This window comes from Aphelocoma coerulescens, chromosome 1 (assembly GCF_041296385.1).
Source record: "Aphelocoma coerulescens isolate FSJ_1873_10779 chromosome 1, UR_Acoe_1.0, whole genome shotgun sequence".
Lineage (NCBI taxonomy): Eukaryota > Metazoa > Chordata > Aves > Passeriformes > Corvidae > Aphelocoma > Aphelocoma coerulescens.
Window position 1 is genome coordinate 89,928,113 of NC_091013.1, and position 24,967 is coordinate 89,953,079.

General features: G+C 41.0%; 1 protein-coding gene across 4 annotated transcripts in view; it reads left to right on the forward strand.

Annotated features, from left to right (window-relative positions):
• The window catches only part of TENM4 (teneurin transmembrane protein 4), a 600,317-nt gene that overhangs the window by 28,690 nt on the left and 546,660 nt on the right, over positions 1–24,967 (forward strand). The window contains exon 2 of one of the 4 annotated variants that reach the window (XM_069016277.1): positions 19,134–19,241. The exons of the other annotated variants lie outside the window; for them this stretch is intronic. The gene's annotated coding sequence lies outside the window, so the exon portion shown is untranslated. The remainder of the gene's footprint in view (positions 1–19,133; positions 19,242–24,967) is intronic. 4 annotated transcript variants of the gene reach the window in all.

Below are 24,967 nucleotides of genomic sequence, written 5' to 3' on the forward strand. Positions count from 1 at the left end.
TGGAGGGATCTTGAAATAAAAAGTATCAAAAATATGATGGATATAAGCCTTAATGTGGCAAGTTCTTCTTGGGGCAGCTTCTGTCATAGCATGAGAGCTACTTCATCATTGTGCAAATATCATGTGATACCTCTAGTCTCTGACCACTTGTCCCTGAGTACACAGTGGCAATTACTTCTACCATCACTTGGGAGTATGACCTTAAATTCAGTGGAAAAGCATGTCCCTTAGACCAGACTCTTCATCTCATCACCCTGCAAAGTAGATAAAGTCTTTCAGACTGGTGATAGGAATGTGAATACCACACTGTTTCCCTGTGGTCCCATGTGCTCATAATGCATTATTGGGAGTTTGTCAGTGAATGTGTGGGAAATTTTTTAGCATGTATAACAGGCAACCTTATTTTCTCTGGAAAAATACTTGATTTCACATAAGACTTCACAGAATTTAGAATTACTTGGAAAGGTGATAAGTTCTTCATTGTTAGAATAACAGAAATATGGCACTGTAATTCTTCACCCAAGAATATGCCTCAGAACCATCATCAGGGCATTGTGGATCTTGGAAAGATCAAATCAGCGGCACAGAACTCAGGCGTGTGAACTTATGGATGTTTTATTCAAGCCTGTCAATGGGTTCCTATAAAAGTTCACTAGTTCTCTCTGTGAGGGCAATCTTTCTAGTACACACATTGTAACTGACAAATGGCAAATAAAAGAAGGGCCAACACGGAGAAGGATTTGTGGTGTGGTCTGAGGAGTTGGCAGCAAAAAGTGGGAAGTACCATCCTTTGTTCCCAATTGCACTTCTTAGTTGTGTAGCAAAGCAGCTGTAATGAAAATTCTTGCAAAACAGGCTTGGCAGCAAATTTAATCATTGAGTTTCCGTTCCAAGGAACGAAACTTCAGGACATCCCAAAACCACTAAACATATATAACAGTCAATGCAAAGGAAAGGATCATAGCAATGTTATTTTGTACAGCTGGTACCATTTGGTGATGTATGTAAGCTGTATTTTCTCCCTAAATGTCAAACATATTACAATTTGTTAAAATCTTGGCCTCAGCAGAATCAGACCAAGCTCCCTTTACCCTCAAGAATGCCTACAAATGTTTCCCAAGAAGAAGCAAAACTTGAGGAGTCAAGTGCAAACACTGAAAAAGCAATCAGAATGTGGCCCCAATGCAAAATGAGCAACATTTTTTGTCTGTTATGGAAAAAAGTTGACACCTCTAGTAACCATGGCCTCTGCTAAACAAGTACTGTCCAAACTTCATTACAACCCATCCAAATATTTCAACTTCATATTCTGGTACATCTGGCAGCTTCTCCTATTACCCATTTCACATAAAAAGAAGACTAATGACAGGCCTGAAGACACAAGGGCCAGTGTGCATCAGTGTAGTATATATGCTTTGATGATAAGGATGACAACACAAAGGTTTCATCATTCCCTTTAAAACAGATGTGTAAAGTATGCTAACTTGGTTCAAAACCAACTATAAACCAAAATTATTTGTGTAGGGTAGAAAGGAAAGCACTGAGTGACATTCTGCAGAATCTATCCCTCCGTGGTTATTCAAAAGGTAGAGGCAAAGGGAAAACATGGTCTGACCGAGCCCACTTTTCACCTTACACTTTATTCTTTACACGAGAAAGAATAGATTCACAGAGTGTAATTCTGACTAGTCTGACATCCTTCCCCATAGCTTGTTTCTTTGTTGCATCTTTTCCAAAGTTTCTTTTCCAAAGTTTCATTTTAAATGCGAAATATTTTGTCTTGTGTCTAGATTGCCCTATATTTCAGTAACTACAGATTTTCACTTAGCTTTTTAGCTCTTAGGTCTCCCAGAGTGCTTTACCTAAAATGTTTCTGCTGAAGATTTCCTATAATTAGAGGATCGTGTAGGTTGGAAGGGACCTCAGAAGGTCTCTAGCCCTGCTCACAGCTGGGTCAACATTGAATTGAGAACAGATTATTTAGAGCTTCCTCTAGTTCGGCCTTCAAAATCTCAATGGATGGAGGTCCCACAATTTATTTGGGCTTAAATATCTCATGCTGGATTTTTTTCCCTTTAATCCAGATGGATCATTCCCTGTCATGCATCTCAACTTGGCTCTGTCTTCTTAAACTTGCTCAGAAGTGCTGTAAGGCAGCTATGAAATCCCTGCTGAGTATCTAGGCTGAACAAACCCAGCTCTCTCAGCCTTTCCTCATACACCATGTGCTCCAGCCTCCTCCAACCTCCTGATCACCTTGGTGGCCTATGCTGGACTCCCTGAAGTTTTTCAACAGCTTTCTTTTGTTGGGGGCCCAGCTGGATGCAGTATTCCAGATGTAGATGGATGAGCGCTGAGAAAAGGGAAAAAAGTACATCTCCTGAAATATTCTTTTTCCCCTTATTCCAATAACATTTTTTCCCCTGGCTTCAAATCTGGTTGGGTTTTTGTTTTGTTTTGTTTTGTTTTGTTTTGTTTTGTTTTGTTTTTAAATATCTCCCCAGACAATGCAGTAGACATTTGCCCTACTATGCATGTTTGCTACTATTTACTTTATTTGCTTTTTGCATCAATCCTCTCTGATTTCTCTTGCCATTATTTTTCTTCCCTTTTGAATTTTGCATTTTCTTCCACTCTTTGTCAGAGATTTTCTTCTGGGTTTTGTATTTTTATTATTACTATTATGTTTCCAGGGCTTTTCTGTATCAACCTTTGTATCTCTAAAATAGCAAACTTTGGAGTAGTTACATGAACCATCCTCTGCCTTCCAACAGCAGTATTTATTTCTAAGTATTTACCCTCTAAGTTTAAATATCCTCAGCATTCTCCAACAAGAAGCCTCCAACCCACAGCATTCTCAATATGTTGAGAATATAAACTTGTATTTTCCTCTTCATATCCCTGGATCTCAAATAGTACCTTGTGGAAGGAGTTTCATGTGGAGCTGGCTATGGAAAATGTCAAGTTTCTTGATGAAAGCAGGAGGCTGTCCAGTTAAGGAGGGAGAATTCCAGCTTTCTACTCAGCAGAAGGCTTGGGGACTGCAGTTCCTCAGTAGACATGGGGGTTTGAAGTACTACAATTTCTCCCCACCAAAACACTGCCGAAGCAGGCGGGAAAGTAATTAGGCCTAGCGTGCTTTAATTACTTTTTCCAATTTTTAATTTTTTTAAACTTCAGGGGTGCTGGCAGCCAGTGTAATAAAAGGAAGTGTCTTTTTCAGCAACAGATCTTCTTCCATGTGTGCCCGCATGGTAAACAGATGAGGCGGTAGCCAAATACTTGCTGGGATACTACTCATTATTTTGTTCTTAGCTAAATTAAACACATAATATATTTCCAAAGTTTAGATTAAGGGGTTGTGAATGGCCTCAGGGTCAGAAGAATATCCCAGTAAACAAGAAGATTCTTGTATCTGTTATTGTCTTTATAGATATATTTTTAGAATTGCAGCTTGCTAGTAAATGAGACATCTGCAGATAAGAGATGCTTTTGGTGGCCAAACTGAGTTTTAACCTCTCTATCCCATGATTTGTTTGATCTTAGCTTGACAGGAGTAAGTGGGAACACATTGGGTAGCAAAATGGCAAAACCCAGTGCTGAATTTTATGTTTTCCAAACTTTACTTTTGCACATTAGCTTTGAGAGAAGGAGGCTGAAGACCATTGCACTAGCTACTTTCTGGTCATGAAATCATGGTCAGTATCTATTATTATAGTACTGAATCTACGATTGTTAATTGCCTTTGGGTTCGAAGAAGGACAGAGCCCGGAAGGAGGCTGTTTGCCCATTCATTATTCTATCACCATGTGTTCTCAAATTCCCTGTCTCTTTCTTTCCCATTTGGAAAACAATGATAAAAACCTTGCCAATTCTTGAGATCTGCAGCTGAAAATCTCTGAATATTGGTTTGATTTTGCCTATCACATCCTGCTGCCAAGGGAATGATCTAAGAAGAGAAGCAGCACCTTTGCATATTCTCTGAACATGTTTTGCTTGAAAAGATTCCTGGTTACTAGTAGTTCATCCCTCTGCCATTTTGTCTCATCTTCCACCATCTTGTCTCACAAAAGGCAATATTAGGAAAGAGAGTACTGGAGGACAGAAATGTAGAAAGGGAAAGCAAAAAGGTTAATTAACAAGTTAGAAAAGTGAGTGGATGTTTTTGTTGCCTTTTCTCTTTCAAAGTAGGGCACCTGTTGAGCTGTGAAGCTTAACAAGGAGCAAGCAGGGGAAAAAAAACAACAGCTCTGTTCCTTTGTACTGGTTCTTTCAGTATTCTGCTTGAAATTCGAGTGGCTGCTGGAAAGAAGCACTTCACTCCGTTCTTCCCTATTTCTTTGTGCCTCTGTTTGTCATCATCAGGGGAAGGGAGAATAAAGACTGAAAGAAAGGATGAAGAGCAATTGGAGATCACAGGGATGAAACCCTCAGACTACACCTGCAGGACCAGATTGTGAGCACTGGTTTCATCTTCCTCACCAGTTTGGGATAACAAAACACATACACAGAGATGGAGTACCGTTATGTGCCTGCAAACCCTTTGATTAAGTTTCTAGTATTTCCTAGCTTAAAAACTGGTTCTTCCCCTTTCTTCCTGCAGTTTCAGCACCTCTGGTTCTAGGTAATTAAAACTGCTGCCAACATGCCGGTATTTTACTTTTTCTGAAAAAATTTGCCGGTGAAGAACTTCCTGATATATCCTGAAGAAAGGAGCTTGGCAGGGATTACAAAAAAAATGAGCAAAAGAAATGAAAGCATTGGTAAAGACATGTCCTGGAAAAAATGTTTTGCAAAGCCTTTTATTGATAGCAAGGGCAATAAACACCTTGAGTCTCAGGCACATGTGGGAACAGGGGCTGTGCATTCATTTCTCCCTGGCCTTCTTCCCCTCCACTTGTCCAGCTCCTTACATACACATTATCAATTTTTCCTATGTCTGCAGGAGAATAACACACAGCTGAATTTTCAGGATCTGAACATAGTGCTTTTTCCTTGCAGAAGCCATAGAAATTCTTTTTCACCTCCATTATACCTTATTAGGGAAAGAGACTCAGCCATTACCAATATTAATGCCACACAAAAGCCTCTGGGAACCTGTGAAGTAAAGAAATACAAGATCCCGCCAAAAAGCAGGTCAGTGTCAGCACAAATTACTTTTTTTGCAAAGGCTTCAGGAAGAAAGGATCCTCCTAACAAACAAACTGTATTCATTTCATTCCTCTTCTGTAATTGCGCTCTCTTTTTATAGTCTGTCCCAAGCCTTTCAACCAGACAGGTCAGATAATAGTTCAGATTGTTACAAAATTGCCTGTTTTCTTTGCAAACTGTTTCACCCACCTGTTTTTCCAAAGTTTTAGCTCTACTGAGTTATTGACAAAACATCAAACTCAACCCAAATTCTTCTGTAAACTTGGAGAGTGTGTGTAGTAAATTATTCGGCACACTTCTGTTTTCAAGCTGTTCCACTCATGAAGGAGCTGACCATCCTTTTATTCTCTGATTAACAGATGCCTATTTGGAAGATTGTGTTATGTGCTGCAGTTAAAACCACAGAATCATTAGGGTTGGAAAAGACCTCTAAGATCACCCAGTCCAACAATTAACCTAACACTAAATGTGTCATCCCCCACTAAACCATGTCCCTGAGCACCACATCTACATGTCTTTTAAACCTCTCCAAGGCTGGGGAATCAACCACTTCCCTGGGCAGTCTGTGCCAGTATATTAGTATTTAGCTCTGCTCCGTTAGAAACAAACAAACAAACCCTAATAAAACAGTTTAGCCCCACTCTTTGCAAATACTCTGTGTCAGATTCCTGTTGGAATGCAATCTGTAGTAGAGAAGGGCTGTATATTGAAGGCGCTTGGACTGAGTGTTTTAAAGACAGAACTATGAGAATCAAGGGCCCTCTTGTCTTTCCCCACCAGTTTTACATCACTGAAATGTCACTCATTTTGGTGGAACTCTTCATAATTTATGTCACTTAATTAAGAAAAGGATGAGGCCAGTAATTTCTAGTTCTGCACAAGGGTAGGGGCTTCAATGAAGTGTCCTGAATAGCAAAATAAGGTATAGATAGGTATTTCTAGAAGGATGAAATATAGACAGATGCCATTATGCTTCCTTATAACTAATAAAAGCCTGATACTTCTGGTAAAATATGCAAATAGCCATTTCCCTCTGAGAAAAGCTTAGTTAAGAAAAATGATCCCTCTTAGCCCCTTGGTCAGATCATCTGGTAGCCCCTGAAGTTCTTGTGATAAGGACATGATTCAGAGAGACACACCTGCCTGTTCTTTTCAGCAGTCATTTCAGCAGAATTGCTAAGTAGCTCAACTGCTTTGCTGGCTGGAGCAAGATAAATCAAACCATCAGGTGAGAGATTCTGCTAAATCTAAATGTTCAGGACTGCATAATATTTTCAGGAGATAAAAAAGATATTGCTGCAGCTCAGTTTCAGTTTGAAACTGTCTGTAGCTTTGCATTTAGTGGAGTTAATTTCTAGTTTTCTTTGGTGTAGAGGACCCATGAGGACAGGAAATCTTGCTGACTGTGTCCCATGTAGCCCAGTCTTAAACCACAGACATAAGTGGCAATAAAAGATGTTTAGTGGGAAGGTGTGAGTGAAGCAACTGTAACAGTCTCAGGTTTGCTGATATCTGTATACGGCCTAAAGAGTATGTTATACTGACTCCATAAATATAATTGCACTCCTCAAGCCTTGAAAAAGGCTTAAAACTTCTATGTGATTAAATTATTATTTCTGCTTTAAAGATGATGCATATAGACTAATTGATTTGTCCAGCAGAGAGGAACACAACCCAGGTGGACCACCTCCATATTCCTGTACTTCAACTACAAGGACACTACATACCTTGCAATTAGATTAGACGATATGCAAAATAGACCCCTTCACAATCTTCTTCAGCTATGTTAGCTTCTTTATGCTGCCATGCCAAACTGTTGGGGTTGCTTATTTCCCAGTCACTAAAAGGGAAAAAAAAAACAAAAACAAAAAAACACTGACACAGTTTTAATATTCAAAATAAATCATGAGTTTCTGTCATGTGGAAACAAAAAACTAATGATACAGTGAAAGGCTACATTTCCATAACTCTTACTTGCATCTACATATTTCCCATTTGAAAGTCAATGGGAACCGTGTGGCTAAGTGCTATGCGACTCTGAGAAACACAAAGGCAGCCTGCCTCCTCCTTGGCAGCCACAGCTCTGTCCTCCTGCTGAGGAATCACCTATGTGATTTGCATCTGATTTCCTTGCTAACCTGCAAGAGAACTGGAGCCAAACAGGAGGAGATGCACCAACAGGACCTGAATATTTAGCAGCATGAGAAGGAGGAGTAATTGATTCCCATTTTGGGCATGCTGGTGTAGCTCCTTTTTGCACAGTCAGGAGGGAAATGGAGTTGAGTTAAGCTAATATATTCATCAGCTGTGGGCTTCTCCAGAGGAGACTTTTAACCCTGTAAATATCTTAGAATCATATAATCATAAAATGTTTAGGTTGGAAAAAACCTCTAACACCATCAAGTCCAGACATTAACCTGACACTGCTGAGTCTACCACTAAACCATGTCCTAAAATGCCACATCTGCCAGTCTTAAAAATCTCCAGGGATGGTGACTGCACCACTTCTCTGGGCAGCCTGTTCCAGTGCTTGAAAACCCTTCCGAAAAAGAAATTTTTCCTAATAATTACGATCTAATTCTGACGAGCTTCAGGTAAACCCTTAATATATGGAAATCTACTTTTGCATCTATATTAGGCTGACCAAAAGTACAATTCAACAGTGGGGTGATATTCTCTAATAGTAGATGATTAAATAATAACATGGCTGCTTGGATGCTTTTCTAGTGCGTATAGCTGGCTTGGTGGCACTGGAGTTCCTTCATCTCTGTGAGGCAGAATAAGAAGATGACCAAATACTCAATGTATAGACAAGCAAACTAATGCCAGAATTTGGTTCTACTCTCTGCAATATCATTTCAAGTAATGTCAAGCTGGTTCTTTGGAGGTGCACTCTCAACTTGTTTATTTTTTCATTCATTAAAGTAAAATCAGTTTCTAACTGCGCATGCTTTGTCCTGATTTCTTTAGTACCATTTGATTAAGAAAAAGAGCAAAAGTGTTTAAAGCTTATTTCAGTTCTTTTGAAAGCTCTGAACAGTAAGGGAGAAATACATTAAATCCCTGCTGTTCCAGGGAAGTCTAACCAGTCACAGGCTTTCCCAATCACTAGAGTCCTCTGCCAAGGACCACACTAGTCTTATAGTCTATCTGGTTGCACCAGGAAAAAATAATAAAAAAAAAAATTACTAAGATTTGTGCAATACACTGATAAAAAACCAAAAAAATCTGGGCTTAGGTTTCTTTTTCAAAAATTAGGTTCATGTAATCTCACTGTTCTCACATGAGTAATGTGGCACTCGTGGACATGGTTTACTAGTGGACTTGGCAGTGTGGGGTTAATGGTTCGACTTGATGATCTTAGAAATCTTTTCCAACCTAAATGACTCCATGATTCTCTTTCTCTTTTTGTCAATGCCCCTGCTAGCACTTCTCAGTTAAATAACAGTCTCAAAGGTTGTTTGGGTCCTGCAGTGAAGGTGACCCTCTGGACAATCTAAGCCAGGGGGGCTCAGGAAGAGCTCACCACTTGCAAGAGAGAAGTGTGGAATCTCAGGAGAGGCTGAAAGTGTGACTCCAGCTGGAGTCTGCTCATTTCTACACACACCAATAACTAATTACAGGACACAGCCCCATGGAAAAATATGTGTCTGTCAATTTCTATTAAAATCAGCTTTCCTGGCCTTAATGCTGCAGTGGACCTTGAGGCGGGATACACACAAGCCATTGAGTTTGTTAAGGCTGTGGTTTTAACTTCTGTGAAACACAAACATCTGATTGCTTCCTAGGGTGTTCTGAGTGATGAGAAATTAATTTTTTGTAAATGTTTTGCAATCCCAGGAGTTACACAGATGGGAAACCTTCTCATTCATAATGTAGGGCCCCTTGACACAGAAAACTCTTCTGCCATTCTTAATCCATTTGCTAATTCAGCACCATTACAATTTCAAAATCAACATGCATTTATAAAATAACTTGAGTGACAATCAGGACTGCTATGGACCTTCAGGTTAGCAATTAAGGAACTATTAGCAATGTGGATTTAGTAATTTGTTTGTGGTTAGTGTTGGTTTCATTGGGGGTTTTTCTGTGTTTTAATTCAGCAGATGTAAAACCAACAAGTGTTTAGCCATGAAAAAGAGAATTTGAGGTTCCTGCTTGAAAATGTAACATAGTGGCTTCAGGTCTTACTGACTGATTAAGGTCAGCTGCTGGAGGAGGCTGGATTATCATGTCACAGGGCTGCCTCTTCTAAGGCTCCTTGTAGGGCCACAAAAGATTAAAAGAAAGCTGAGGAGAGGGCAATTTCACTGCATTTAAACCAGTCTGCTTTATTTGTTATTCAAGCGGCTGTGTTGTCTGTGAAATTTTCAAGTAGTGATTTCCTGGGGAAAAAAACATCATTCTGTTTAGCTTTTCTAGCTTATATTTCATTTTAACCTTCTATCCTTATTTCCCTTGATTTTAAAGCATAAATACATGCTTCCTTGCTTCTTTGGGAGTGAAGTGCGCCTTACTCTGAAACACTCCTTTAGTACATTTACAAGTGATCAGTTTTACCCTAATGCTTCTACTGCTGAAAGGGTCCCTGTCCATGGCCGGGAGGTTGCAAATAGATGGTCTTTAAGGTCCCTTCCAATGTGAACCATTCTGTGATTCTGATTTTATTAATTTTATTTCATCATCAAAGCTCGCTGCTGGTGAACAAGGGATGTTAAGGAATCAAGGAAGCTTGCCTTGAGGAGCAGGGGACCTGTCTTCTGAGCCAAGGAGAGAGTCTCCAGAGCAGCAAGGACAATATAAATTGCAGCCTTGGGATCTGGATTGGCATAGGTTGGTGGCCTTTGTGACAAGCAATTCATTATTAATTAAAGTGCTATTGTCTATGAAGGTCCTGTGCTACACTCAGACCCTGCCATGGGACAGAATACCCGGCACCAGTGAGAAAGATGTTTGGGGTTGGTTCCCTTGTACACACATGGGGTTCTGTAAGATTTGTCATTGCAGGAATGCCACTCACATAAGGGTTTGGCAGCAAAGGGAAGGCTTTTGCCTTTTACTGGTGCGTTCAGAGGACCAGAGAATTCATCTTTCTGATTATTGCACCATCAAAATGTCCTCTTGAGGCTCAAGGGAGAAGGTACACCATGAGCTACAGGCATGTCTGCCTCTCACACTCCCTTTGAGCTCTGACAGCTCATTTTACTTCTCTCTGGACTAGCAGCAGGCAGTGAGAAGAGGCTGACTCCCCCTATCACCTTTTTCTTTGATTAATTCCTTTCAGCCTTGAAAGACTTCACCTTTGGGTGAAATGACCAGTGAAAGCATGGAAATATATTTCCATGCTCAGCCTTCATTAGAGTCCAGCAGCTCATCTGTGCATTAAATGAAATTGAATCTGAGCTTAACATTTATAAGCAAAAAGAAATTGTTGGAGGAAAAGCTACAGGAACACCATTTATTCAGAAGTCCATGACATTCTATAGACTTTATATAAAGAAATGGCAAAGGTGGTTCGCTGATGCATGGATTTGAGTTCCATGGAGGTGGAGATGCTTGTGGAAGGTTTCTGAGGGGAGGCTCCCCATGAGCCCTGATGCCTCCACATCCTCTGTATAGAGGGAAAACTGGGAGAGCAGAAATCACTGCAAACTCATAGCATTTCCATACTGGGTGATCTCTCATCCTGCTCAAAGTTAGTACTAACACACACAGATTGCTGCCAAAATCTCAAGAAAAGACGGTGAGATAATGGGAAAGCACAGCCTGAGGTCTGTAAGGACTGTAGACTTTCTGAAAGCTTCAACTGGGCTGTTGGGCCCACTTCAGAAGTAATGCATAGGCACATGTTTAAATGTGGGCTGGAATCCTGTGGATATCTTTAAAACCTTAAAGATGCCCCAATATCGAGAGATTTACTTTGAAATCACCATGACCATTTCTTTCTTGCCAAATCAGGACTCAAGCACTTTCTTGTATGCAAGTCTAAAGCAGCAAGGGCAAACGCCACCATTTGTACTTTCCTATTAGAAGTCAGACATTTAAGGGAGAATACTTACTAAGGAAAACCAAAATATTAAGTTGACTCTAAAGTGCTTCATAGACTTGCCTTGATTTGTGTCACTCATGCATTTTCTGGTTTTGCAAATCTCAGGAAACACATGGCAATGCTTACACCCCTCCCATCCTCGGGCTGCAGGTCTAATGAGGGAGGTTTTATTTATACCCCCCACTTTTCTTGATATATGCAACCTGCCATAGTAGAAAATACAACTTTGGCTATGGCAATGCTTTATTTAGCATTTGATTATGGGAAGCATTTTTTTAAAATTTAGAGTATTCCCTTCTTTGCACTGGCAACCACAGGGTTTTATCACCAATCTCTTTAGACAGTCCAGGAGCTATGTATCTAGAGAGTAACCTTAAGAGTGTACGTCTGCCTTCAACCCATGATCTCCAGAGGTTCTCTCAAGCTCATGAGATGGCTTCCAGACCATGAAATGAAGGGAGAAAATATCACAGAGGGTGATTATTTTATTTCATTTTTAAAAATTTATATTATATATGATGCATATAACATACTATATATGGTATATTACATGTTATATATTATATTCTGAACACAGATGCAGATAGGCCATTATTCCAGCTGTTTTTGAAGGAGCACAGCCAACTAAAATTACACTGAAAGCAAGAATTTTTAAAACCTAACTGTAAAAATGCCAGTTGAAACGTTTACTTTCTTTGGTTTTGAGTGAACTTGGAAAAGAAAGAAGAAATAAGTAAAAAAAGCAATTAGAGAACCCTTTTTTTTGTGCTTCATAGTCAACTTATTTTTCAGATTTCTAGAAGTGAGAAACCTGACTTTCTTATATTCCAGGCAAGGACTGCTTAAATAACATCTGTGTATATATTTCTGGGAGCTTTTGTTCTTTTTCTATTTGAATAATTTATTAATATTACTAAATATGTCAATAAAGCTTTATTGAAACTGAAATTTTCCATTTAGCAGCCCTTCAGAGCAGGGTAGAACTACACAGAACAGACTGTGTCTAACAGCGTCTCCTCTCTTCTCTTTCCCATTTCACAGAGTTCCCTGTTACAGAAAATTGAAATGAAATTTTGTTATATATAATTTCTTTCAGTGTAGGCATGTTGTAAGATACAAGCAGAAATATGTTCCTTGCTATCTTATTCCCCAGATCTTGTTTACAAGATGGAAACAAAATAATTAGGTGATGAGTCTATTGGTAATCTTTGAAGGGAGAAAATAGAAAAGGTATAAAACCTCTCAGCAATTCTGTGGTTTGGAAAAAACCCAACAATAATAACACACAAACAACGCTAAAGTTAAATTCCTTTTAAATCTTCAAAGATATCCTGAGCAGTGTTTCAGACTACAGCCAGAAATGCTGCAGACCAAATCTTCATTGGGCTCGTCTTCATAAAACTTGAGATTGAATACAATTCCCTGAGAAGCTCTGGAGACAACGGCAAAGCAATTCAACAGCAGCACATACATTTTTAGGAGCTTTTTACAGCCCTGGCCATTCTGACCTCTGCAATGGTCTTGCTGTTGTTTAGGAGAGAAGAGGTTTCTTTTTTATTTTCCCTGCCTCACATAGTTGTTTACGCAACATGCTGTTTCCCTCTGCTCTGAATCATCTTGTTCAAAAGGATTTCCTTGGCCCTGCAGAAACTGGGGGGCTGTGAAGGAAAAAAGCTTGGAAAAATCAAGTACAGACACTTTCACAGGTCAGTTAAGTGGGTACCTTCAGCTCACACAGTGCAGAGGACTCCACACAATTCTTTTGAGGACACAGAAATACTCACTGCTATTATTTCTCCTAGAGTTTTTCCAGGTCAGATTCCAGCCAATGCCAGAGTCTCCAAGAAAAACTCCTTTGCGCATGGATAATGGAAGAGTTTCCTGTTCTCAACACTTTGTGATCTAATAGAGAAAAATGGCACAGGGCTGAAATGACCTGGCAGAGGCTCTACTGGACATCAGTGGCAGAGCATGAAATAAATCCTGCACCTCAAGGCACAGGCTGCTCAGCACTTTTCCTGCTACCTCTGGTGATGGTCACTGCAAGGGGGATGATAATGTTCATTAGACTAGCCCAGCTCTTCCTAAAACTTCCAGCTGCACATTGTGACCTGAGACTTGCCATAACCACTCTGCCTTCCTTGACTTATCTTCACCACTTAAGGATAAACATCTAACAGTAGGTGCAAATGCCTGGAGGCAGAAACCTGTTGTTTTGTGTGGTTAGACTTTAAAGTAGCCTGCATACTTTGGGGTATGATAGCTGAGGCTTTGAGAGATGCCTGTGGCAATTAGTCATCCAGATGCCATTGAAAGTCAATGAGAACTGGGTAAAATCCTAAGAATGGGTGAGCAGCCAAATGCTACCATATGGTCATAAGCTTTTCCTCAGTCTAGCACAGTGATCGGTATAAAAAGCAGGGAAGTGAGGCTTCAGACTGTGAATAGCAATTGAGATAAGCATAATAAGTACAAAAGCAAGAGCCTTGCTGCCTTGCTCTAACTGATGTGTAGCAGACACTATGACATTAACAGGCTAATTCACTCCTGAAAGTTGTGAGTTAACCCATACAATGGAGCACAGGAATTTCCTGCATTATTTTTTCCTTGTTTTTGTGGCATTAAAAAAAAAAAAAAAAGACCGAGGTGGCCATATAAGAACACGGATTGTGCTTCATCTTCTTTCTTCTTGGGATCAAGAACCAAATCAAAGCAGAACAATTAATTTCTCTCCTTTTGTGCTTCGGGGCAAAATTTGCCTTCTATTCAGATGATCCTAGCATTAATTTTGTTATACACGTAAAAGCACTGAAAATGAAACCATATGAAATGTTCAAGGCCAGGTTGGATGGCACAGTCTGATCTAATGGGTGGCATTTGTGCCAACAGCAGGGGGGTTGGAACTGGATGATCTTTAAGCTACCTTCCAACCCAAGCCTTTCTATGATTCTATAGGAAAAAAAAAAAGGTAACTTGTGCAATTTCCATGTGTATAAAACATAATTCTTCCTGCCCTGTTTATTCAGAGACCACTTCAGAAAAACCCAGATGGGTATAAGATGAAGAGGGACTAGAGGAGATCTTCTCCTTGCACATATGTCCCACAGCAGGGGAGGGATGCTTCAGTGCTCCATAAACACGTTGGCTTTGTCTTGCACTGCTCCTGTGAGGAGTCACATCATGCCTTGTAAAAGCAATACCACTGGAATTGTGTTGTGCAAGAACAAGAGAAAACAGAAACACAACCCCAAGCTTTAACTGCACGTGTCTGACAGCAGCTTATTAAACCCAGAGCAGTCATCAGAAAAGTGAGAGCAAGCACAGGGATGAAAAAAAAGTTGTTTCTCACAGCATGAAGAAAAAATGTTTTCTACTAAGTGAAAGAAAACAAGGCAGGAAAAACAATTCCTGGGTTGGGGAAGGTTCTTTTTTATGCAGCTCTAGTTTGGGATGTCAGTTGTTAATGTGGTCTCTACAATTTAAATCTCCATCACGATCATCAGCCCAAACATTTGCACATGCTAATTTGTTCAACTGAGGCCCCTTGATCTGTCATATTCCTTGTTTTCTCTTGGCTCATTCTTTGGGACAGCTTGCCTCCTTTTGGATTTGTTATTAAAAGATAATATTGACTTAGTTTCCTTTACGCTGAGCAACAACCTTTTCTCCTAAAGCCTGCCTTGACTTGTGGCTGAGTGCGTGTGTGTATGTCTGTGTGTGAGACAAGCTGCTCTCAAAGACTCATTTCCTGCTGCTCTTAATAACAGGAATAATTAACATCATCTTCCCCGGACTACTCAAAGTCCTGTGTCCCACTGGCACGTCCTGTCTGCCAAGATTTCAGCCTAGACTGGAGCGTCTGCATGAGCTTTAGGGTCTCAATTTCCTTGTATTTCGTCTTCTTCATACCAGGTTCTGCTGAATGCCAGTGAGGGTACCAGGACCTTCAGTGCTAAACCTCATTGCACCACGCACCCTCAGCAGGGCAAACAACATGAATCCCCATGAATCCAGCAAGCCTCTGCCTGCAAGGGTCTGCCTCTGTATCCACCTGTTCCCAGAAACCACAGGTCTGGGGAATGGTACGCCTACCTCTCCTTGACTGCACTCAGCTCTCGTGCTGAAAAATCTCTCCCTGGCTGCCAGAATTGCTGCTGGCTGCTCACTGCCCTTCACAGATCCAATGCTGAGTGCTGCTGCTCTGAACTGTACAAGGCAGCTGTACAAGGGTAGCACCCCAAGAACTGAGCAGCAGGAACTTTCCCTGTCCTTCTCCCATCATCTGCATACCCAGCGCTGGGCAGTCACGGAAGGTCATGCCTTAGCTGAGGAGCAGCAGTCTGCTGCTGCTGCCTGTGCTGAGCTCCCACCCTCCCAGACCTCGAAGGCTGTAAATCTGAAGACTGATGAGTAATGACTACTCTGAGGGTTTTTTTTCCATTTCTACCCTTGTGCTGGTGCACTTAGCACTCTCACTGAGATTTCTTTGCCTTGTGGTGGAAAGCATTGTAGAGGAGTCAGGATTGCCTCCCCCTCTGGAACTGTGATGATGGATGGCAAGCTTTCCCTCTTTATAAAACACAGGCATACACAGCATACTCCTCTCTACTAGTCCCTGTTGTTGCTGCTTCATTCTTGGTAATGGGACCCACAGAACCCAGAGAGGGGCAGATAAGGATGTTGGGAGCTTGAGGTATGATAACAAGATTCCTATTTACCTTTATTTTAAATTTCTTCACTTGCTTTACCAATGACTTTAGATAATGTAATCTTTGTTGTGAATTTTTGTGATCTGTTGTAATGTCTAACACTTTTAAAAATTTCATTTCAGCTACTTGGAGCCAAGTTAATTTCAATTCTATTTCTTACTGCCTGTTGCTTACGTATGGGAAAATGAAGTCAAATTCTCATCTAGACAATACTATGTGGAACTCTTTTTCTTTCATGTAGGTATGAGGAGGTGGGATGTTTTTCTATTTTTTTTTTTCCTGTAATCTTCTTCTGGGACACTGAGGAAAGAACTTAGTTATTTTAGAGAATAGTCTCAGCCTCCATATAACCACACAGAGGACTTCAGTTGTCTGATAGGCTCAACCCTCCCTTCACACTCTCCCTCCTCCTGGGGAAACCAGTTGTGTTGTTCATTGACTTAAAAGACTATTCAAAGGAATTGCACAACTTTATTTATTTATCAAAGCAATGCAATGAAGTTCACGCTCCCTTCTCCTCTAAAGCACAAACCCTGAAATTAAGTTGATTGGTCTATGTAGGAGTGAATTTCATTAAGTAAAACAGTACAGAAATACTTAATAAAAATCAGACCTAGTCACTTTAGCTAAAACCCACAAATTCAGACAGACAGCTCAGAGACGTCATATTTACATCTTTTTCTGGGATACTGAAATGTGTTTCCCAGTTTGTAGAGATCATCCCCATTCTTCAGCTCTTTTTCCCCTACTCCCAGACTCCGACAGAAAACCAGCCCACAAAACAACAGTACAATCGCTGTGCTTCATTGGATGCAGAAAATAAATGTCTCCTGCACCCATTACTTATCCTTGCTGTGTGTTTTTAGCCTACCTCCTATAAAAAGAAGGAGCTAATTTATAATCATGTTGTTTGTCAGAAGTGTTTGTTCACATCTGTCTGTCGGCAAGTTTTATAAATCAATTAGCCCCAGACAGACACACTCTGTAGCTTTCTGTGTTCTCACAGATGTCACTCTCCCATCAGCAGAAATAACAGTAGCCTTCGCTGGCTCCTAATTTGGGTGCACAGGAAAAACAATTAAGTATGTCTTCTGCACATGTGTATCAGAAGTGTTCCAGTTACCTGGCAACCAACCAAAAAACTGTGCTGGAAAACCAAACACCTGAGTACAATACTGTGGCCATTTGCATACATGTGCATATGTAAGCCTGTAAAGATATATGTGGAGTTATTTTAGTATTAAAGAGTAAGGACTTGGGGATTTTATTAAAATAACTGAGTTAGTTTATTACCATTTCTGCAAATGTGAACTTAGGAGTAAGGTGGAGAAAAATAAAGCTGTGTCTGAGATGGGGAGGAATTTTGGGAAGCCACAGTGGTATGCTGCAGTCAAGGGGATTTATGGGAAGCACTGAAGAGCCAGGTAAAGTTTACAAGCACGGCACAGGAGATAATTGCACTCAGCTGGTGCTTTACCAGCCTACTAACTCCTCTAGTTTGCTAGAAGATTCGTAGCAATATATTCTGTTATTGCTCAGTACATATTGTCTCAAATCCACAGAGAAAAAAAACCAGTCATAGAATATCCTGGAAGGGACCCACAAGGATCATTGAGTCCAGCTCTTGGCCCTGCACAGGACAGCCCCAAGAAGCACACCTTGTGCTTGAGAGCATTGTCCAAATGCTTCTTGAACTCTTGAACACCAGGCTTGGTGTTGTGACCACTTCTCTGGGGAGCTTGTTCCAGTGCCCAGCTACTCTCTGGGAGAAGAAGCTTTTCCTAACATCTAACTTAAACTTGCCCCAACACACCTTCACGAGGATTGATCTCTCTTTGGTTGCAAAGCACTTGCTATTAAGAGATTAGGCTGGTCAGTCCTTCAGCTTCATCTTCTGCTGGACACAATAGAACAGCAGTGAACAATGTACTGACAGAGATCTCCATCTCTGCTAAGCATACAGGGAGGATGACTGGATCAAAACAATTTTTCTTGAATGTGAACAAGTGTGTAATTTGAGAGAATGGCAAAGAGTGGGATGTGTGATGAAGAGGAGGATGGGGAGAAGGTGAGATAGAACTGAGAGGAGGTACAAAGAGGTGTGGCAGAGAGAGAGGAAGAGGGACGTGGGGACATGAAGAGAGGAGAGGCTGGACACCAGTAGGTGTGCACCTTCATCTTCTGCAACTCTTGCACTCAGACAGGGTTAAAGAAGAGGAAACAATGTGGGGTGAGTACAGGAAGAGATCTCCAGACCAGGCAATACAACCAGGCTGTGAGCCTTGGGCAACTACAGCACATTGTGTGATCAAACAAAACAGATGTAGTGGACATTGCTATGCACTCTTTTTTCTGGTTCTGTAAACCTTCTATTTCCTCACCTTCACTTTACTTTCTTTCCTATAGAACAGAGGAGGGGTTAATCTCTAATACCTTCCAGTAATAAAACTGTTTTAATTAGCATTAGTTTGGAATGACAAGACTACAAGTAATTAAGTTACACTGGGATCTAGTTGGAATGAAATTGATACCAGGGGATAGCATAAACATAAATCAGCATTTAAATAAACTGAAATCAGATTGCTGTAATTAGAAGAAAAATCCATTGGCGCTAAGACATAAAAGTAACAGATACAGATTTAATAAACATAGCGAAGGAGAGCAAGAGAGCCTGGAAAAACGTAAATTGTTCCTTCCCACATACACACTGTCAAAAAAAAAGGGAAGAAGATAAGAGATCACTGTTTGGTTAGTATTAAGGAAATACAATTACATTGGCATGGGAGAGAAGTTAGAGAAGATTATGAGTGCCTGTACAGAATGCCATTAACCTGATGCATTGCAAGTGAGTTCTAGTTATAAAAGTAATTACTGGCTACCAAACCCATCTGGAATCTGTAATCAAAGGACAAAGACAGAGGAATGAGTCGAGGAGAAAGTGATTACCTCTCCAAAGTTAAGACTGGCATGTGCAGTCAGGAGCCAGCAGCAGGCTGATGCATTTTTTTCACGCTACAGAAAGAGCAAGCCAGCATATGCCTACCAACTTCTCCTGGGTTTTTAGTCTGCTTACCACCATAGGACATGACATTTTTGTATGATTAAAAATGATTCATTAGCCTCTTGAATTAAGGGAATAATGTATCTCCTTTAAATGTTATGGCAATTAAGATATACTAGATGAAATGCCCTATTTTTTTAAATTTTTTTTTTTTTTTTGCAAGACAATAATCTCCTTTCAGGCAAGATAAAGGATTTGGAGGAATTGATGCAGGAAGGAAGATTAAAAGAACTCTGTGTGAAGTGATTCCAGTTCTGTTGGGGCCTCTCAGGTAAGAAAACCCTAAGCTGGGAGCAATTCACCAAGGGCACTCAGGCAGATCACAGGGACAGTCACAACATAGTAAACTTTGCTTTATGCTCTGGGTCTTCAGCTCTTCTACAGACAGGTCTTACCTCTGATGGCAGGGTCACCTAAGATGAAGTTGTAAAGGCCAGTGTGGATCAATGAAGACAGGGAATAGAAGCACAACATTATTTATGCACTATGCTACAGAAAGTGTCAGGCAAGCTTTATAGACAGAGCAAGAGATGTGGCTGTGTTTAGAGCTGTGCTGACTAATGTGAAAGTTTTCTCACGGCTGAACTTTCTCTCTGGGGTACTTTTCATCTGTGCAGGCTTGCTTAGGCCTGCACACATGGAAACTCAACCCAACCCACCCATTTCAGAATTGCTGGTCATACCTGGTGGATATGAAAACAGGTTGAGAGAGTTAGGGTTGTTCAGCCTGAAGAAGAGAAGGCTCCAGGAAGACCTGGATTATCATCCAGTACCTAAAGGGACTGTGAGAGTGCTGGAGAGGGACTTGTGAACAAGGGCATGAAGTGACAGCACAGAGGGGAAAGGCTTCAAACTGACAGAGGGCAGGATGACATTTGATATTAGGAAAAAATTCTTTCCTGTGAGGGTGGTGAGACACTGGCACAGGTTGCCCAAAGAAGTTGTGGCTGCCCCATCCCTGGAAGAGTTCAAGGCCAGGAAGGTGTACCTCCCCATGGGCAAGGAGGCTGGAATTATATAGTCTCTAAGACCCCTTCCAACCAAAATATTCCATGATTCTATGCTATAGGAAATCCATGTGTTATAGGACTGAAGTATTAGGGAGCCTTGAGATCTACCACACCAGTGCTGATGTGTAGATTTGTCAAGTAAGTCTAATATCTACGGTATGCATTAGACTTACTGTTAACATGTGGGTTGTCCAAAGTATATAAGGAATGGTAGGGACATCCCAGCTGAGTTGTGCACCTTGTGCATTCAGCAGTGTCAACCTGCACTTGTGCAGGAGACATTCAGTTGGGATTTCCAAATATTTTATAGTCACAGAACAGCTTGACTAGAAAGGGATCTGTGGAGGTGTTTTTCCCCCAAAATTTTTTCTAATTAGACCTTTTTTTCAGTCAAAAATTTGGCTATTTTGAGTCCCAAATATACATCTTTGAATTACATATCTTAAAAAAAGATTGGTTGGAAAGAAAAGGCATCTGTCTTTAAATTGTTGAGATTAAGATGAAGAGATTTATTTAAATGGATGTAAAAGCATGAGTGCATGCTCTTATTCTGGGTCAGTACTAGCTTTATTTATTTATTGTATTTGAAACAGTATCATGTCAAGGAAGCAGGTGCAATTTCTGACCCAATCTAAGAATCTGAGGCAAAGTTTGTGTTGCTTAAGTAACATGGTACATGTCTGTTGAGCAGCATGGCTCAATGATGGTAAGATGGAGTGACAAAGACAGAAATCTGATTCTTAAAACTGAAGACAGAAAAGACAAAAATTGTAGAAAAGAGTAAATATGGTCTTTGGCAGTGGCACACTGACATTTCTTTTGGCTTACTCACATGTAAAAAATTGTGAAATTAGTGGATTTTTATAAAAAGTGAACACTGCTCATCCCATTGTAGTTACTGGGAGTTCTGCCATTAACTTAATGGGACTGAAGTTCCAGTTCCTGTATTTAATCATTGGAAATATATTTCTATTGAGTAGTAACAGAGCACTATTATACCACGTATTAGATGTTACTTGCACACATCAAAGCTCTTCCTTCCGCAGTGATCCCATTACTTAGCCTAGGATAATTAACATTAATAACAGTGTTGTCATTTGCAGGGAAAGAATCAGGATCAACCAAAATAATTACCAGAATAACTTTTTGACGTAAGTCAAGCAGGCACTATTTGACCTTACTTGACCTCTCATTCACCTCAGACTAAATTAGTACTTTTAATACACACCTGCCAGTTTAATATCAGAGCATTAGGCCTAAATTGCTCTCTGGAGGTCAGTAGATTTTTCTAGATACCCCTGGATAGATGGGCACAAAGGACTAGTTTGATGAGGGTCTTCTACTTGTTTTTAAAATGACAACCCATGGAGCCACCATCTGGCACATTCAAGTAGGATGGGGAACTGACTGATCGTACCCTGGTTATGATGACTGTCATCTCGCAGCTGCACAAGCCTGTCTGGAACCTGTTTTACAGACAGTGCTGGTTGTAAATGTATCCTGTACCCTCTGTAGTGTCTTCATCCTATGGGTGAAACTCAGCACCTGTCTTGACAGCATCCTACCTCGTTACATGAGAAATCCGGGGACAGAGTAAGAAATTCTCCTACCAAGTGACAATACAGGGAGAACTTATTTAGGTCAGCTGTAACTGTCAAGTCTAACAGGACAGCTAAATGAATATTGTACTTTCACCTGGACTACAGCATATGTGTCCCGAGTCCTCAGCACATGAAGGACATGGAACTGTTAGAGCAGGTTCAGAGGAGGCCACAAAGATAATCAGAGGGTTGGAGCAACTCTTCTACAAAGACAGACTGAGAGAATTGGGGCAGTGCAGCCTGTAAAACAGAAGGCTCCAGGGACACCTTAGAGAGTTTTCCAGTGCCTAAAGGTGCTACATGAGAGCTGGAGAGGGACTTTTGACAAGGGCATGTAGGGATAGGAGAAAGGAGAATGGCTTTAACCTGAAAGAGAGCAGGTTTAGATTAGGGATTAGGAAAAAATTATTTACTGTGAGGGTGGTGAGATACCAGTGCAGAGAAGCTGTGGATGCCCCATCCCTGGAAGTGTTCAAGGCCAGGTTGGACGGGCATCTAAGCAACCTGATCTAATAGGTTGTATCCCTGACTCTGGTTGGGGGGGTTGAAACTAGATGATCTTTAATGTTGCTACCAACCCAAACCATTGCTTATTTATGACATGAAAAAATGTCCATCAGAAGGACCAAAAATGACATAGGACAGGTCCTCAATTTCTTGTTTCACCTTCTGTTCCTTACTCATCCCATGTGAACTAAGGCATTAACTCCTGCATATTCCTCATAGACATCCCTGTTCTTATATAAATCCTTTGTTAAACCAACCATTGTTTTCTTGGGGGTTTTCAGAGAATCATGTCTTGCAATGATAAAGTTGCAAAATTAATGGAGTTATCTTTGCTGTGTTTTTCTAGAACTGAAAAAAACACATGAAAGTTTTCTGCTAGGCTACTCCTCCACAAGAGCATCAGACAGATATTTGCTGCAGCACTGTCATCTTGTCTGGACAGAGCTTCTATCTTCCTCCTTGTGTCAGGAGTTAGTAGCACAATTTTATCACTCTTTAGAAGAAGAAGTTGAAGGGAAAAGGCAAGAAGCCAGATTTCATAGCAGAAGCCCCTAGAAAGCTGGAGACCCAGTTACTTGCTGATGCTGCTTTTTTCACAGTTATCAACTCGCCATTCACCATGTGTCTCTTGCTGTTCATTTTTTAAAAAATTCATCTTTAGTCTATCAAAAATATAGAACAAAGCTACCTTCTGAAATCACTTACATTGACAAAGTGTCAGCAATCCTGAAATAGTGTTTTCATCCCCTACTGTGCCAAACAACGGAGTATGTCTAAATACACTGGCAGATCCTGAAGTACACCCTGATGGATAGCAAGGACTTGTTGCATGGAAAAAATAATTTTTTGCTAAAATTGAGACTTACTCATATGAGAGTGCCCTGCCTTACAATAAATCTAGAAGTTATCAGCAAATCATAACTTTTCAGCAATACTAAAATTAGGCAAGTGATCTTGTTTGTCACTGTAGCACAGTCTGTAATTCTAGGCAACATGAAATATGCGTCAAAAATCTGCCTATGGTTTATCTCGACAGATACATAAAATATTGCAAAGGAAGGTGATCATTAGGCTTCAGGTTCAGATGAAGTTTCTGGGCAAATTTTGGGTTTAGGGCTAAAATGAGTACAATGAAGGAATTTAGTCTGAAGGACAGAGAAGATAAAAATCTTCACAGAAGGAATAACACCAACAAGAAACATAGTAGAGTCAGTTGGCAGTTGGGTAAAACTGGAGAAGAGTAGATGGGATTTGCTATGTTAGATAAAAGCAACATGTTTGTGCTTTTTCAGAACGTCCAACTTGCTTTCTTCTTACTCGAGCTTCTTCAGTGAGATGGGCAACCCTTCCTCATTCCCCATTCTCCATTCTCAGCCTGAGGAATGAATACCCCATCCAAGTCTAGTGAAATAAAAAATGGTGTCTCATTGCATTGCATCCCGTGTCTTCAGATAACTCTGTATGTGCTGTGGAATGAGCAAGAGGACCTCCAAGTATCCCTTGTGTCTCACACATATGCTGTGAATAAAAGCATTGCAAAAAATATGCAGTTGTTGTTGCCAACAAGGTGATGTGGTGATTTCTGAGTGGGATGTTTTTCTTCATATGCTGTCTGTTCCACAGGGTTTTGCCACTGCTGCATGATCTTGCTGAAGTCACTTCACTCCAGCATGAACCAGCTGATCAATATTTAATATGGTGCTAACCATACTTAGAAACCTTCTTAAGGTCCCTGACATTCATGGAAGACAAGTGCAATAGGCAGGCTGGGTATTACTCAGCTGTGGTATTATGGTTTCTTATCTCAGGATGATGCATGCATAAACTATGTTATAGCTCCTGGTTGCCTCCATTGCCTCTTGTAAATGTGATTGGCACTGGGGTACAGCCCCTGGAATCTTCCTGGGGGTGGCAGAGTTGGATCTGTTGTCATAGAGTTTTGCTGGAAGATTACCACAGCTTTTGGAGAAATCCATGACAAGGAAACACCATTCTCCCTCCTTCCTTCTGTCTTGCCAAATGCATGAGTTTAACCACAGAGAACAATTTTTTCTTGCATCTTGCAGATGTATGTGTCCCAATCTGCATAAGTGTCTTAAGATGCGAACACAAGGGGGGAGAGTGGGGGAGGATGGCTGTGAACATCCAGAGAGATTAGACACAAACGAGGTCAAATGTTGGCAATAAAAATGATAATTCACTTCTATTGACCATCAAAGAAAAGAGCAAGGAATAACACAGAAAAATAGGAAAAAAGTAAAGAATTACAGAAAGCAAGGAATGTAATCACCACCAAGAATCTGTCCCGCAAAGATCGCTCTCCTTCCCTCTCGCAGAGAGCTGAGCGCTGCCGGGGCCCGCCGCGCGCTCCTGCTTATATAGCGGCTGAGCGGCGCTTTACGGCAGTGACTCGGCAGTTTCACGCCGGCCTAGGTACCATGGCAACCGCAACGGTCGCCACGTGGGCACCGGGGCGTCGGTGTCCGCGCGCGGTCCGTGGCACGCGCAGCTCCGCGCTGAGGGTCGCTCACCTGCGATGGCGGCCGGGCGGGCAGGGCTTCGCCGCCCTCATTACGGGCCGTCATGGCCCATTATCGGTACAGAGCTTATCAAAGGAGCCGGGCAATGGTGAAACAAGCCACTCTCCAACAGTTCTTTACAGTGTGAGAAGTTCCTGCGTCAGTAAGAAAATGGCCAAGCAAGTGCCGATGGCCCGCGCGCAGGAAAACAGGTTCGGTCTCTGTTGTAGAGATAGTACGTGCCAGGGAGAGAGGGAAAAGGGGACTTCGCCCCTTTTGGGTAATCAGCTTAAGATTGGATTGAAATATTGAGCTGTTCAAGGAACAGTCTGATTTGGGGGGTGGGAGAAGAGATTCTGG